Source organism: Acyrthosiphon pisum, chromosome A3 (genome assembly GCF_005508785.2).
Source record: "Acyrthosiphon pisum isolate AL4f chromosome A3, pea_aphid_22Mar2018_4r6ur, whole genome shotgun sequence".
Lineage (NCBI taxonomy): Eukaryota > Metazoa > Arthropoda > Insecta > Hemiptera > Aphididae > Acyrthosiphon > Acyrthosiphon pisum.
This window is the reverse complement of record NC_042496.1, coordinates 20403924-20420118: the sequence shown is the minus strand read 5'-3', so window position 1 is coordinate 20420118 and position 16195 is coordinate 20403924. Positions and strand designations below refer to the sequence as shown.

The 16195-nt window shown below is 29.5% G+C and overlaps 1 long non-coding RNA gene across 1 annotated transcript in view; it reads right to left on the bottom strand.

Moving 5' to 3' along the window:
- The window catches only part of LOC115034438, a 17306-nt gene extending 2367 nt beyond the window's left edge, over positions 1–14939 (bottom strand). Inside the window, exons 1-2 of the long non-coding RNA XR_003839801.1 lie at positions 14566–14939; positions 14339–14492 (exon numbers count right to left, since the gene is read on the bottom strand). This is a non-coding gene — a long non-coding RNA (uncharacterized LOC115034438). The remainder of the gene's footprint in view (positions 1–14338; positions 14493–14565) is intronic.
- Positions 14940–16195: the final 1256 nt, after the last annotated feature.

Below are 16195 nucleotides of genomic sequence, written 5' to 3'. Positions count from 1 at the left end.
AATATGACAATAATTCCAATGGACAAAAAAAAAGTCGTCCGAGATATTTATAAATTATAATTTATATTGCCGTATTCGTTATGAATACAAACAAACGTATTATATTAGAAAATAACATTATCGAAAAAAATATGGAAACAATTTTTGGTAGGTATAATACTATTATCATTATTCATTGATTTTATTTTAATAATAGACTATTATGGTACTAAATATAATAAGTCTAACTAGGATAGAAGACTTACAGTAAAATGTATACTACTACTAATAGGTAATTCATATCTTCTCTAGACTCTAATAAGTTTAGTATAATTTAGAGTTTATAAATTAACCTATAACTTATAAGTTTCTGCTAACAACGAAATATAATAATAATTTTAAGTTTTATGTTTGCACAGTGCTAAGCGTCTTGGTAAATGTCCGTACAAATCAAAATACTAGGGCAATTGATGAATTATGAATATTATGACTTAAAAAAAAAATTAACTTTTTTTTAACTGAGTTAAGTTTATTTTATTTTCCATCTTAACTTTTTAACTTAACTGAAGGTAATTTAATTTAATTAACTTAACTTTCCACAGTTAATTATTTTCATTAACATGCCCACCATTGGTTTATACTGACTATACAACTGTACTTACAGAAAACTAACTAAAAGGTCCTAATCCCGTTACATCGTGATAAAATATAAGCACAACAATTTATAATTTGTCATCAACAAATAAAAATAAAATTTAAAAATGACATTCCAATAGTTGTTAGCATTTCAAATATTATCGCCTATTAGCCTACAACTACAGGTAGGTAGGTTTATACATAATAAACTTTAACTATGTATTATATATGTCTATATATTGAGTATATTGTGGCTTGGTAATGATTCGCCTACTATAACATTTCGGCACCAACAATATTAAAAAACTGAAAAGACACGCTTGGTTCACACTACATCGTGTCATGTTTCATATATGTAATACATGGGTAATAAAATGTTGGTAATATGTTACCTACAAATTAAACATATTATTCAACTCTAGGCTATACAAAGTACCTACACAACCAGGTTTGCTTGTTTTTTTCTGTTTTGTACAAAACACGACGTATCTTCGACAAACGTCGCACACTATATGCTATGATCGTCTTCGCCGGCCACAACGCTAAAATATCATTAATATTATTATATTATGTTACAATAATACCATTAATACCCACACACGCGCGAGAATTTCCGACACACAGACAGTTGAACAGTAGCGAAAAACAAAACAATTCACGGTCTTAGCTCGAGCGGTGAGGACGTGAGGTCATTTCAATACGGTATATAGCATTGTATAGATATATTATTATGTGTTCCGATGCAAATAAAACCGAGTCAAACGAGGTTGGTTAAAATCGATAACACAATATAACACCATGCAATGATTATACTATATTATGCGTCGTCGTCGCTCGCGATGGATACAATACTTAATAACATTTCCACGCGTGTAAATAAAATATAATATACGTTCATAAACAAGGCCCGAGACGAGTCGTATATGACGTGTGATGTGTTTTACAGCCCGAGACCCGTTCGCGTATTATTAATTACTATTTGACTATACCTACATCGCACGCGTGTACCACGACCATATAGGTATGTATAATATGGTATAGAATACAATATAAAGGTACACGGAACGCCTTTTGAGTTTAAATCTGGGTTCACACTATGCCGAGTAGGTACAATGTATTATGTACAGCGCAGAGTGGAATATATTATATTCGACTTGGAGGTAACGTGTGACCAACATTTTGTTACCTATGTAACACGACACTACACGGCGGGGTGTGAACCCGTGCACCCAGCCTTACATTTTTACGGCGAGTTGGTGAGTCAAAGTACCTATAGGTATACCTAACTTTGCAGCCTGCAAGGCGTCCGCAACAAGAAACCCGAAATAGTAAAATATACTAAACAGGCGTTGGTATTGTGGATAAGAAGCCATCCATTATTCGCTACTCATTAGTGGCACAACAGTTATTGAGTAGTTAGCTACAGTTTTTGTTTCAAAAAAATTATGGAACGAAAAACTGCAGAACATAAAACTAAAATAAAATGATGACTTAGATACGCAGCTCAATGCTTTGTAATATAAATCCAAGAATATATATCAATATCTTGGACAAACGTAAATCACAAACAATATCATTGTATGGAATATGAATCCCCATTCCCCACACTTGTATTAAACGTTTTATAATAGGTGAGAAACGTATAGTACTAACAACTATAGATGTATATCATGGTAAGATGTAATAAACAAGGTATCCAATGACAAACATGCATTCAATAACCCATCGACTCAAAAAATAACTATTCAAATATATATCAACAATTATTCCAAAAAATATAGCATTGCTATGCCCTAAAAATGACTACTTACAATAATGCTACTTATAGCAACATAATAAATCACTCAGAGAAAAGAAATCACACCACCAATTCTTTAGCTATATCTGATAAAGAAAAATCTGCCGTTTTTAGTAATCACCTTGCAGATATCCCTCAGTCTCATTACGATATTAATCCATCTCGAAGAAGCAGAAACGATATGCAAATATGCAACTTTCTAAACAGCCCCATTTCAATGTCACTATACTAATAAAGTCGATTATGCACGCAGAAATTAAAAACCAAATAAATGAACTATACCAATCAAAAAGATTCCCCGGATAAAACGTATAATATCCAATAATATTTTGAAACAAGTATGTCGCAAATCCATTCTATTTCGAATTTTAATCTACAGCACAATGCTAAGATTATCATTTATCATAATATATTCCTGAAATACGGCAGTGCCTATGGAAGTTTTCTGTCATAATAATGATACCCAAACGTCTCACGTCGAGTCAGTCCGACGAGACGACTCTCATTGCCACGAATGACGAATACTGTTCCGGCCGACTATATAAGGTACCTACGATTATTATTATTTTAAATCGTGAATGTGACATCAGTACGCATCCGTTTACAGCTACCAATACGATTATACGAACATGACGTTATTATAAATACAATATAGGTATACTATATTGTACTAATGATAATCAGTGCCGTGCTAACTTTCATTGGTGCCCCAGGGCAATAATATTTGGCACCCCTATTAAACATACATAATATTAAACATAAACCCCTATTAAACATACATAATTATTTAAACATTAGCCGCCCTCTAAAACGTTACAACTTTTTCCAGCCTAGGGAACTTTCCCCGTTCTCCTCCCCCCCTTGGCACGGATCTGAATGCTTCCGATGATAATGCATAGAGATCATCTATATATAATAATATAGCTCCTGCTTCTGCAGTATTACAGAGATGTGTTTTAAGATTTAAGATTAATAATCTCGACTAAACTATTCCGTTGATAGAGCATAGTATAATACTCATCAGCCTTGCAATATACTTATATGTGTTAGCGTTAAAGTATTTAATGGCGATATTTCATGAAATACCTATGTAGCTATTACATACATCAACCAAATCAATGCGATAAAACATATAATATTAAATTTAACTAGGTATTTTATGAATTCCCCATGATTACTCAGTTATAGTTTATATATTAGATTTCGTTAAGATAAGGCGAGATGACGTCCATAATAAGTGACGATCAAATCTAACCCAACGTTCCGATCAATTTATTATTTCGTTGTGGTAGAACATAATATAATATGTTTGTTTCTCGTCCAGTTGCTTGCAGTACACCATAGTTATACATTTAACGCATTATTCAGCTGTAGTACCTACACGTGTTTTAATTTTTTGATTGAATTTTTTTAAAATTATATTCAATATGGATGAAACAATGATTCTTATGATACAATAACGTTTGAGTTTGAACTTTAAAGGGCCCGATAAACGATACATTTTATTGAATCAATATAATATTATTGACCATGTATTGAATGAATTAAAACCTTATGGAAAAAGTTCCATGTAAAACTCAAGACATCAGAAGGCGTCTGGAACTACGGACTTGGATCCAACACGACAACAGAAAAAGAGTCTTATTACGACCCAACTGTCAGAGTATATGTATCCTGTAATACTCCTAAAACTCTCACGACGACGAACAAACACTATTGCACACAAAATCAATCGAATTTGTATACACATCATATTATTATCTATTAAGTATGATAAATACTGCAGAGACAATTTTTCCGTCTTTTTCGGGTATGTGAGCATTACAGGCAGGCCGATAATTTTACAATTTTACTAGGCCGGTTAATAATTAAAACAGGTATACCTATATAATTGCAGGTACGTAAATATTGTATACCAGATACCTACGTCATAATATGCATCGTGAATAATTATGATGTGTTGGAAATTATTTTTTCATGACACCACAGTAATTAGTTGGTGTTTGTAACATTTGGCCAATATAAATATTTTAAATCACAGATTATATATTATTATTATTATGATCTGTGATATTAATATTTGTTATTATTTTGTTTTGATAACGATCACATTAATAATCATTTTCAAATATTATGATTTGTAATATTACTGCGCATTTGCGTAGGTATATTAGAGAGAAACGCGAACGGAAAACACTTGTGACATTATTAATCAATCGTTCCCGTCAGTGTATCTGTGTACAATATTATATCGTATTTTCATGCCAATCCCACAAAGTAGGAATCTATATTTTTTTCTCTATAATATTCATCGTTCCATACTGTAATCATAGTCATCACAACAATATTATGATAATCGCCCCCTCCCCCCCACCGCGACAACCACTAGAATCATCGGGAAAATCGTTAGCGATCGTGGCGGCGACGAACTCGAGAGTCACATTATATAGGTACACGAGAGTATTATACACGATATTACTGTTATTTCAATATAATTTCAGTACGTGGGAAACTACGTGTATATACCTGGCCTGCGTTATGGTAATCGTTCCAACGGTGATTAACAATAATATAACCGCGACCAGCAGAATTTCCGTGTACAAGTTACAGCATTTTACGAAGACTCGACGAAACCGTACGCGTCTAATTAGCGTGCGATTCCAATGAAGTGGATACGAAAAATAAAAATAAAGAAATACACTAAAGATATGAGTAGACTAAACGATATCAAACAAGAATAATAAGAATAATTACTGCAGCCAACCACTCTATCTGGATTTACAATCATAATACGTATACATCATGTTATTATAATTTAATAATATAACGTAGGTACGCAATTTCATCAGTGCTCATTTGATCCGATACAATATGTGTGCTGTTATTTGGTCGGTAGGTCGGTCATTAATCGATTCGTTAAAAATATAATATACACTTAATAATATGACATATTATATTAATTATTTATTTATTTATTATTATTTTAACCGTCTGGTATTTTTTTTTTTTTACATATGTTCAGCTTGTAATTAATTTAATTGACGACAGCTAGCTTGATATAATATTTTATAATTAAATCAACATTGGAAAACATGCTGTAAAATATAGGCAAATAATAACTATAGGTAAACCAATTAAATACCTAATCATAATAATGTAAACGAAAATTAAAATTTAAGTTGGAAAATTTAAACTAAAATTATAATTATAGGACAGTATTATATAACAAGAAAACGTTTAATTAAAACGTATATGTATGGGGTATAAAATTATAATATGGTAGTGAAACATGGACGTTAAACAAAAAAAGCGAAAACATGGTAGAGGTTCTAGACTGTAAGGCTATGGTACTGGAGAAGATATGATTCTATGATAGAAAGGAAACATGTGGAAGAGGAAGGCCAAGAACATGTTATATAACTTACTTTTTAAGTCAAATAACCAAAGATGCAAGAGCGGACTCGTACAGAAAAATTAAGGATAAGGGCATATGCAAGGGATTTTGAATGGGTCATTTTAATGAAACCCAATCTACGGATTGAAAATTAAAAAAACAAAATTTCATAATATTATATTGTATAATATAGGTAAATACTATTATTCTATTGTTTACGGACACGGACAACATTCCACGACAAACAAAACATTGACAAGATACGTCGAGTGGATTTTCACAGTTCGTACGGATGGTCTTATATTATAGTTACCTATATAGATCTTTAGTAGACGTGATATTATTTACAACAATGTATATGCGATTAAAACAACAGAAAAGAAACAAGTGACAATGTTTCTGTATATTTTGGAAATCATTTAAGTCAATGCCATCCTATTATTCGTACAATTGATAATAATATAATATTATTATTACTTTGCACGCTGGTAAAATACCGAAATAACGTTTGGTAAAATAACAAATGATATGGAAATGATGTTGCATAAAACTCGAAAAATAAGAGAACAAGGCCTTCGTTTCGTTGGTGTCAAAATAGTAAACAAGAATTACTAAAGATAATGACGACGGACGAAACACGATTAGAACTATTATACGAGTACTGTGATTGCTCATTATTATTTTCTAAAATCTTTTGAAAATAATTAAAATACACGAATCAATGAAATAATTGTTATGAAAATTGTTTGCTTAATGACCGGTCCCTGGTATGAACGGCGAGGCTGGGAAAATGAACCATTATAAATTAAAATACACGTTTTTTTTGTCAACGTCAAAATGTAGGTATATATAGCAAGATTAAAATCCTTGATTTGAATATTTATAAAAAATATTATTATAATCAATAAAAATAGTCAAATGAAGTAAGCTTTCCATTTAAAATAAAATACAGGTATAAATCACTATATAAAATCATTTAAATCTACGTGTAAAAATTAAACATAATAATACATTATAATTAGGTACCTACTATACATTTAAACATATATTTATATTAATTATAACTTATAATTAATTGTAACTTATATATTTCTTTGATCTAAATTCTATAATATTTAAATACTTAAGAATTATATATTCCTATATACCGGTTAATGCTGCTATGTTTTACATTTTTCTATTTTTCCATTTTTCCAGTCATGTAGTTTAACTTACATTGAAAAAATAGTATTTATACTATTACTGCATAGGCAGTAGATACCTACATAGTATGAACATAAACAGTACGTTATGTTTACGTACTGTGTACTATAATCCTGTGCGTTACACTGCATAATATATATTTTAATAAGTATACTGATGTCAGTGATGCGATATTAGTTTAATAATATACAGATAACAATAAAAATCAAAATTATCTTTTTACGCATTCCAGATTACTGAAAATCAATAACCATTCAGACTTAACACACGAAAATGAATAAAAACTAAAATTATATAATACTATAAGCATAACCTCCTAAATATTTCTAGTAATGACAATGGTTTATATTATAATATTTCAAAATGGTGTGTACGGTGGTTGGTAGGCCTACAAAGTACAAAGGGTTGTTATAAAGGAACTGATATATCATCTTTTTTTAAAAAAAATGGTAACCAAACGATAAAAGTAATCCTAAATGAACATATGTTTATTGTTCTTATGATTATTATTATTATTATTATTGTTGTTTTTTTTAGGGTAAACTGATGACCTATTTGAATAATTTCCATAATAATGCGGATGTGGTTAAGCCAACATTGAAAAAAAAATAACGCTGACATTATAATATACTGCTCACATAGTCATATCTCAAATGAGTTTATTACTACAGGACTTAAACATAATATTATTCCCGTTTTAAATTAACTCATAAATCCTTCCACTTATTATATAGGTGTGTATGAATATGGTTTATAACAGGGGGCCAGATATTAAACATCCGTTTCAGTATACATTTTCTTTAAGATTGTTCAACGTTTTACTAAGGATTTAAGATTTGTATTTTGTAGTTATCATTTATGAATTCATTAGACGGATTTACCAAATAATAACACTATAATAAACTCAACAATTATTTCGTGTAGAAGAAATTCAATAAAAACTTTTATATTCATTTTTTTTTCAAACACTATACAGTTGTTTGGGTTAGTGATGCTTGTTTTAAGCTTGACATGCAATTATATTTAGAGAAAGCTACATATGCATACAAATATCATAGTTATTTACGTTAATAACAAATACATACATGGCGAAAACAAAACGAATTTTAATATAAAATACAATTTTAGTTCAAATAATAATTAATGAGTAATGACTAATAATTTAATTTTTAAAAAGTCTTCTTCTAAACTCAAATTGCATTACTCAGTAAAATTGTTCAACAATGAAAATTGCAATCCAAAACAAAAATATAATAAAGCATATTTTATAAAATAAAAAAATCATTTATCCACAATATTAATAATGTTACAGACATTTTATGATACTAGGTATATGTTATAAACTAGAATAATTTAAATAAATATTTAGGAAATTGGAAATATTTTAATAGGACACGAATACAATAAAATATTAGATAAATAATAGATAGGAGAACAAAATACTTTAAAAAAAAATGTCCTATTAAGTCAAATAGAATATACCTATAGGTACAAGATTCTTGATTTTAAAAAAGTATCTAGATACAAGGTATTATGATGTATATATATATGAATCAATTTTTACTTCTAAATACTAGATACAAGGTTATTCATTCTACATTATCGAAAAGATACAAGCGATACTTTTAAATTTTTAACAGACCAATATATTGGTGTTACCATGTTTATTTAGTTTTTTTTAATGAATTGGTTTTATACAGTGAATAGTGATGTATATTTTTAAAATTTTGATGTCTGATTGACAAAACTGATTTTGTTATTTAATTATAATTAACATCAAAAATGATTAATTGCAGACTTGATTTTTTCACCAAATATTTATAATAACATTTTCTAGACGCATTATTTCGTCTTTTTTTGTGCTATTTCATATTTCACATTTTTGCAGACATTATAAATTGTCTATTTTTTATTTTTTTTTCGATTTATGAATGATAGGTAGCGGAAAACTTTCTTTTGTGAGTAAAAAAAAATTAAAAATGTAATACAAGCTTCCTCATAAGTTCTTATCGCTATTGATAAATATTAAATACCGAAAATACATGTAAGTAGTTACATTTTTGTTTATATGCGTTTAAAGTTAATATTTTTACGAAATTCGTGTCAAAATCTAGAAAATATGTACAATAATTATGTAGTTTAGTAGTTATAAAACTTCATACAATTATCAATTTTAATAACTTAAACTTGTAAATAGAATAGTTTTTTATTACATCGACCTAACACCTAAAAATCTAAAAGATGTATTCAATTTATTTTTATAGATATTTAAAACTCTAACTTTTATAACATTTGGTAATCAAACGAAAAATAACGATTTTAGTTGTTTTTAATAATGAAAAAAATTTAATTTGTAAAGAATTGAAACTTTTTTACATTACGCAGTACAATTTAGTAAGTAAAATTGTAAATTGTAATATACTTCAATATTATATTTTATTTAAATTAGTATTAAAGTTACCATTTACCAACTACCAACTAAAACCAACATAATAACAATATCATTAAAAAAAAAAAAAAAAAACGTAAGACCGGTATATAAGTTTAGAAGTAATCTTTATTTTTAAATATCTTAAAATTAAAAACATGAACATAATATATATTATATTTCATAGGTAGATTTGAAAAATTTCATTTTTAATATTAAACAACAAAATATCATAGAGACTTAGGTGTAAAAGTCATTTAAATTTACATGTTTCAAAATTTAAAATCTATGTATTAATTGATTGTTTTATAAATTATTTGAATGATACTTGGAATTACATTTCGTATAGTATAGGTAGTAGGTTCTTATTAATTTTGTTGAATGAATTTTATTACAAAAACATACCTTTTAAATATATTATAATATTATGATATAATATGGTACCTATAGTACATATTATTAGAGGTACCTACTAACGTTATAAATAATTTAGTAAAATATTAACTAAGAACATTACATAATATGAGTGTAGGGCCGTGTTTAAGATCCCGCATGACCCTTATTCTAAAATAAGGAATTTGATGAAAAACGGAATGTATATAAAACACAACCTATTGTTACAGACATTGAATAAAGAAACCATACGCATTGAATAGTGCTGTCTGCGGGAGAGCAGGACTCATATAACTATAATCATTGCAACCCTATCCATATGCGATACCATTACCTACCATCGAGAGCAGGTGTATTGAGGTCACTGTACAATAACGACCCTGTTTTTCTACTTTTAAAAATAAGAATTTTCTCTCAAATTTTATTTACAAATAAAATGTTTAAAAATAAATAGTGTCCAAATATCCGTTTTTTATGCATAATTCAAGAACGAGTTTCTTTTCATTTATTTAAAATCATAGGTGTATAGGTTATGTCATTAATTCAGTGTAGTCATGAATGATAGGTATAATTATAATTTTATTTTAACACGACAAGAAAACGACGTTTAATAATAAAAACCTGCATAACACATGAATATGAACTATTTGAAAAAACTAAAAACATTTTCCTAGTAATGAATTAGTCATTTTGTCAACATGCCTGTTCTTTTTTTCATATCAATTATAATATTCAATTTACAACCAAAAGCAATAACATAAAATAGTTTTTTTTTTTTTAAATTTAATAATTCAAAAGTAATTTTTTTTCTAACCTAACTATATATTATAATATTATGTTAATGTTAGATTGTAAGACACTTAGGGCCAGTTGCACCGTCTACGGTTAAACTTCGATTAAGCTTAATCAGCTGATAACAGATATTTAACCGGGCATATTAATTCTGGCCCTTATTTAGTTATTCCATGTACAATGTACATCGATGTAGGTACTACTCAATTTTTTTGTTGTGTTCTCACCCTATTCAACGTTGTGATAATATCATTTAATTTTTTGAGATAACTAATAAGCATAATAGATAAACAACAACTACAGGTAGTTTTCAATATGAATTTTTTGAAAGTAATTTAAGCAATATACCAAAACATATTTTTAGGGATATTTTATTATCCTAAAGTAATGAGAAAATTTGGTTATATAAGAAATATAGAACTCACTGAATCAATAATTATTTAATTACTTTTAGATTAATATACGCTCACTATAGTCACTACTGCATACGTCCTTACAGCCGACAAACTTGATTATAATTTAATCACATGAAAATAATTATATCAAAAACGTTTGAGGTTTGAGCTATATAATATTATATTGTTGTATAATGCTTTACGCATGTGTGATGTGTTAATGATAACTATACTATGTGAAAAAAACAAGATATTCTAACTGTGTCTTTTATTGAATAAAAACATTTTGTCTTCAGACATATATTTTTTTTAATAGCATTTATAGGTACATTACATAATATTCCAAAAAATGTACATCAATAAAAATGAATATAGCTAGATAACTTTTATTTTTGTTTTATATAATTCGTTATTATTTTAAACCCGAATATTTCCACTGGAAAAATGTACCTATTATTAAAATAATGACAATAATAAAATTTCCAAAAAAAGGTACATAATTGCACTATGTTTTGATATTATTTAAGCGCTTAGTATCTATTAATGCATATTTTTCAATCGCAAATTAACAATTTGAATACTGTTCCAAAACCTAATTATAGAAGTGGAGGTCATCATAGTTTTGAATAGATGGGTACGGCCGTTAAGGACATTTTATCAAATTGTTTATTGTTGTTATTCCAATATAATTATTAATAATAACTAATAAGCTTAATGATTAAAATCAGGTACCTTATCAGTCATGGTCTTATTTTAAATTAAATAAATAAATTATATTAAAAATGTTTATTCGTGTCTTTTGAAGTGAACAATTGCCAGATATTTAAAATTATTGTTTGGATAGATTTAAAATTGAAAGTAAATGAACATATCAAATATTGTTCAATGACTTAGTACTGTTCAAGTGTAGATACAACTATACGAGCATGCAACTAATATTATAATATGTATTCTTTATATATTTTAATTAAATAACATATTTTGATTATAAATTGTATTTTCAATATTCATAGTTAATAAATATTATAATAATAGCACCTATTTAGTACCTATAAAAGCCACCTATAGGTACTAAAATTAGTAATAATCGACATATTATTCATGAATACAGTATTATTATTTAGGTGTAGGTATACTAGCGATAGTAGGTATTAGGTAGATAGAATACAATGCAGAGTATACACCGTATAATATTGTAATTATGAACAATTATTAATTACGTTTGAACCCGGTGACAGGTGTTTTTAAAAATAAAAAAATGTTTTGCGTTTGTGTTTCACCAAGCATTATATTTACTCACGTCCGTTGCGATAAAATATTATATTATATTAATTTATACCTCCCATCAAATATTATGAAAGTAGCGTACCTATAGCATGTAGCAACCGACGGGCATAAAAATAATATTATTATTGTTATTGTAGCTATACATAGTAACGTCCGTTTACTCTCACAGAGTGCGCCGTATTATCGCTTCTGCGCTCCCGGTAGGTACAGTTTTTACTTTTTTTTATGCTTCGATCGGTATCCGGTGGGTAGTAATGAATAATGATATCATGTACGATGTACAATGTACGTCACAATATTATTACAATGTATAGGTATTTCGGCTGCAACACAGTCCACGGAAAACAGATTTTCGATAAAATCAAAAGTCGTATGCTGTGGGCCGTCCGCGCGTAGGTGCTCCTGCTGCTTAGTTTATTCGGATCGGTGGTATTAAATAATAATAATATAGCGTAATAATATTATGGGCCACGAGTGTACGAACCGTTAGGGTGTCATAATAAATAATAGTGTATTATAGTCTAAAATATGTATACCTATTCTAAACCATACCACATACCACATACCTACGTCATACCCTAAGTACACATCAGTACGACTGATGGTTGCGTCGTCGATTCATCGAGTTCCTGCTATTTCGATGCAGGGTACATTCGACAGAAATGAAAAATATTCCAACACCATAATATTATTAAGTATGTCGGCGTTGACATTAAAAATTTTAAATCATAATAATATGAGAAATACCTTTTCGCGAGAAGTAGAAAACACGAAATAATTCCTGTTTTATAATAATAATGTAATAACTTATAAATAATAATATTGTTAAATGTACAATATTATTATTATTGTTCACTAGTGTTATTGCGGTAACTATTATGTTACATTATTAGTATAGGCACTGTAATATCAGTTTCCACGAATAATGTTAGTCATTCTCTGCTTTTTGTAATGTTTGTATAATAGGCGCCGCCTCGGTTCTTCTCGATGATATAAGGAATACACGTTGTCATGTTATCTTGTATCCGATGATTTTCGACTCTTTGGGAGCGCAAGTTATCAATATTCTAATTTCTAGTATGATACAGTCCGTCGTTATCTAAAATTATTTGTCACGAATAATGATTAGATGTTAAACTAGACGAAAAAAATAATCAAATTATATCGATCGAGTTGTAGCTTAGGCAGGTAGGTACCTAACAAGTAGAAACGAGAAAATCAAAAATCTGAGGTAAAATGTAAGTTGTAACAGACTGTGATCGAGGGTAATCAAAATCAACTAAAAGTATTATCATTATATCGAACATCGAAAAATCTCTCAAGAGGTCAAACTGTCGAATAAAACGAAATAATATGTTTAATACGTGAACAACACAATATTATAATATAGGTACCTAATATATCAGGCATGGATCCAGGGGGGGGGCTAGGGGCCTAGCCTCCCCCGGGCATATTTTTTGTAAATATAAATATAATATTATAACAAATACTTAAACAAAATCTAAACTTCTTTTCACATTGTCGCTTTATATATTAAATAATCAATAATTTATTTATCACATTGATTACCTACCTATACCTACTATTATAATTACATTTTTAAATTAAGAATAAAGTATAATATTTTATTATAATTGGATTTGTGTTGTAAAAAATTGTCCCCCCCCCCAGATCTTTGCTCTGGGACCGTGCCTGTAATATATTAATATATTATTATTCATTGCGTACGATCCGACGATAGTTTAACATATCACATCTACATAGAGTATAGTCGTGCGTAAATGCGTAATAATAGACTTAAATGACATGCTGAAAATTGAGATTTCCATCACTGCAATAAGCAGAGTGTGACGTACTGACGTGGTTATTACAGTTTATTACGATTCAGTATATTTACAACCGCTGCCTGTACACACATGATGGACAATTATTACGACACATCACACACATATTATAATAATAATAATAGTATTATACACAGTGTAGACCGGTGGGGGGGAGGTGCAATAATAAGTAAGAATAATATTATATACGGTTTGCGTCGCGACGATGCCAATGTGCCGTGCCGGCTATCGTAATGATTGAGCGGCAGAGATTCCACTGATTTTTATTTATTTAGGTTGATTGTTGTTGCCGTCGAGCCGATATAAATTATTCAAATATTTGGTCTGCGGGATTTGGGACAAACTGAAAATACGATATTATTTTTATTATTAAAATATAATACAGTAATATTATGACAAATGATTTTATTACTAACGTATTATTATGTTATAAGTTATATCGCTCGGGCCGTCGAGGATGAAAATCCGTAACATTGCACGAAGAGAACGATGGGCCAACTATAATAACATACATATTGTATGTGTTACGTCGCTTCGGGCGCACGCGCCTACACGTCGTGGTAATGCGGTAGTCGCCTACCATATAAGTATAGATTATGTAAAGTATTTAAATGTATTAACTTACTGTACTATGACGTACGAGTAATGGTGTACTGGTTCAACAGATTTCGAGTTTTTGACCGGCAAAAATATTAAAAATATTATCATTACGGTTTACAAATAATATCGATATTATAAATTGTCCGCGGCGGCGACTGAACAGGAGAAAAAAATATGTCTCCCCTGAACCGCGTGACCCGCGGTCGGAGCCAGACTGTTACATATGATAATAATAATTAATAAAGGAAAACAGTTAAAATTTAAAATATAGGTACGTCTTATGACTCAAACAGTGAATCATGGTACACGGGTAATAAAGGAATGGGATAGGTCGGTATAAGTCAAGTAGGACATGCGACATGCCGATCTAAAACTAAAACTAAATGCGAGCTAGGCGGCTCTGTGGTCGGAATGGCAGCCAACTTAGGTAAATTATCAATCTAACGATCTTTAACTTATGGCTACTATGGTTACTGTGCCGTGATGGCTCACCTCAGCTTCTTAAAATCCAATCAATAAAAATGTACCTATAGCTGATAATATCTTACCCTTCCCCTTCGTTACCTATAGGAAGTAGGTAAGTCAGGGGCGCCATTTGAGTTTTATAATAGGGGTGCCAATATTTAAGCAGGCCAATTTTTTTTTTGTCAGGCCACTTTTTAAAAATAGTAAATACAGATATCGTTTAATATCGTTTATTGTGTGTAAGTCGATTGTCTGGGGTTAGGCTCTTAAAGGGTATATTTTAATGAATTCAAATTATTCATTAATAATTTGTTTGCCTTTTGGTACAGGTTTAGGTATCTACATTTATTCAATGCAATTTATTCCAAATAAAATGAATACAATATATTTATTTACTTATTATAATAAATAATTTAATAATAATACAATATTTCATACAGTTACAGACTTGCAGTATTCATTAGTTTTTTTAATTATTTATGCTATTTTAGCTTATACCTTCTACTTTTTAGTTCCGAAAAATCTATCTAATGCTTCATCTAAATCTATTTTGTTAGCATCTTCTTTTTCTACCGCTATCAATAAGCTTTCATTTCATTTTCGATCTATTTTAAGGATGTATTTTCCAGTAATCACTAATCACTAATCACTAATCACTAATCACTAATCACTAATCAGTCGACGGACGACTAACGTATACCCCCTCCCTAACAACCACCGATATGCGACGACGCGACGTGTGTGCAGTGCTATCAGTCCTTTGTGAACCATAATATACAGCCCAGTTCCCAATTAGTACCACTATAATATACGCATTTACGTACAATTTATTTGAAATCGGGGTATGCTTGTCGGGAAGCTTTGATCGGCGACCGTCGTGCACGATTGAGTGCGAGAGTGGGAGAATTTGGGCTCGGGACAGCCGTCGGCGCATTCTAAATTTTAATCCAGGCCAATAAGACACAAAAAAAAATAGGGGAG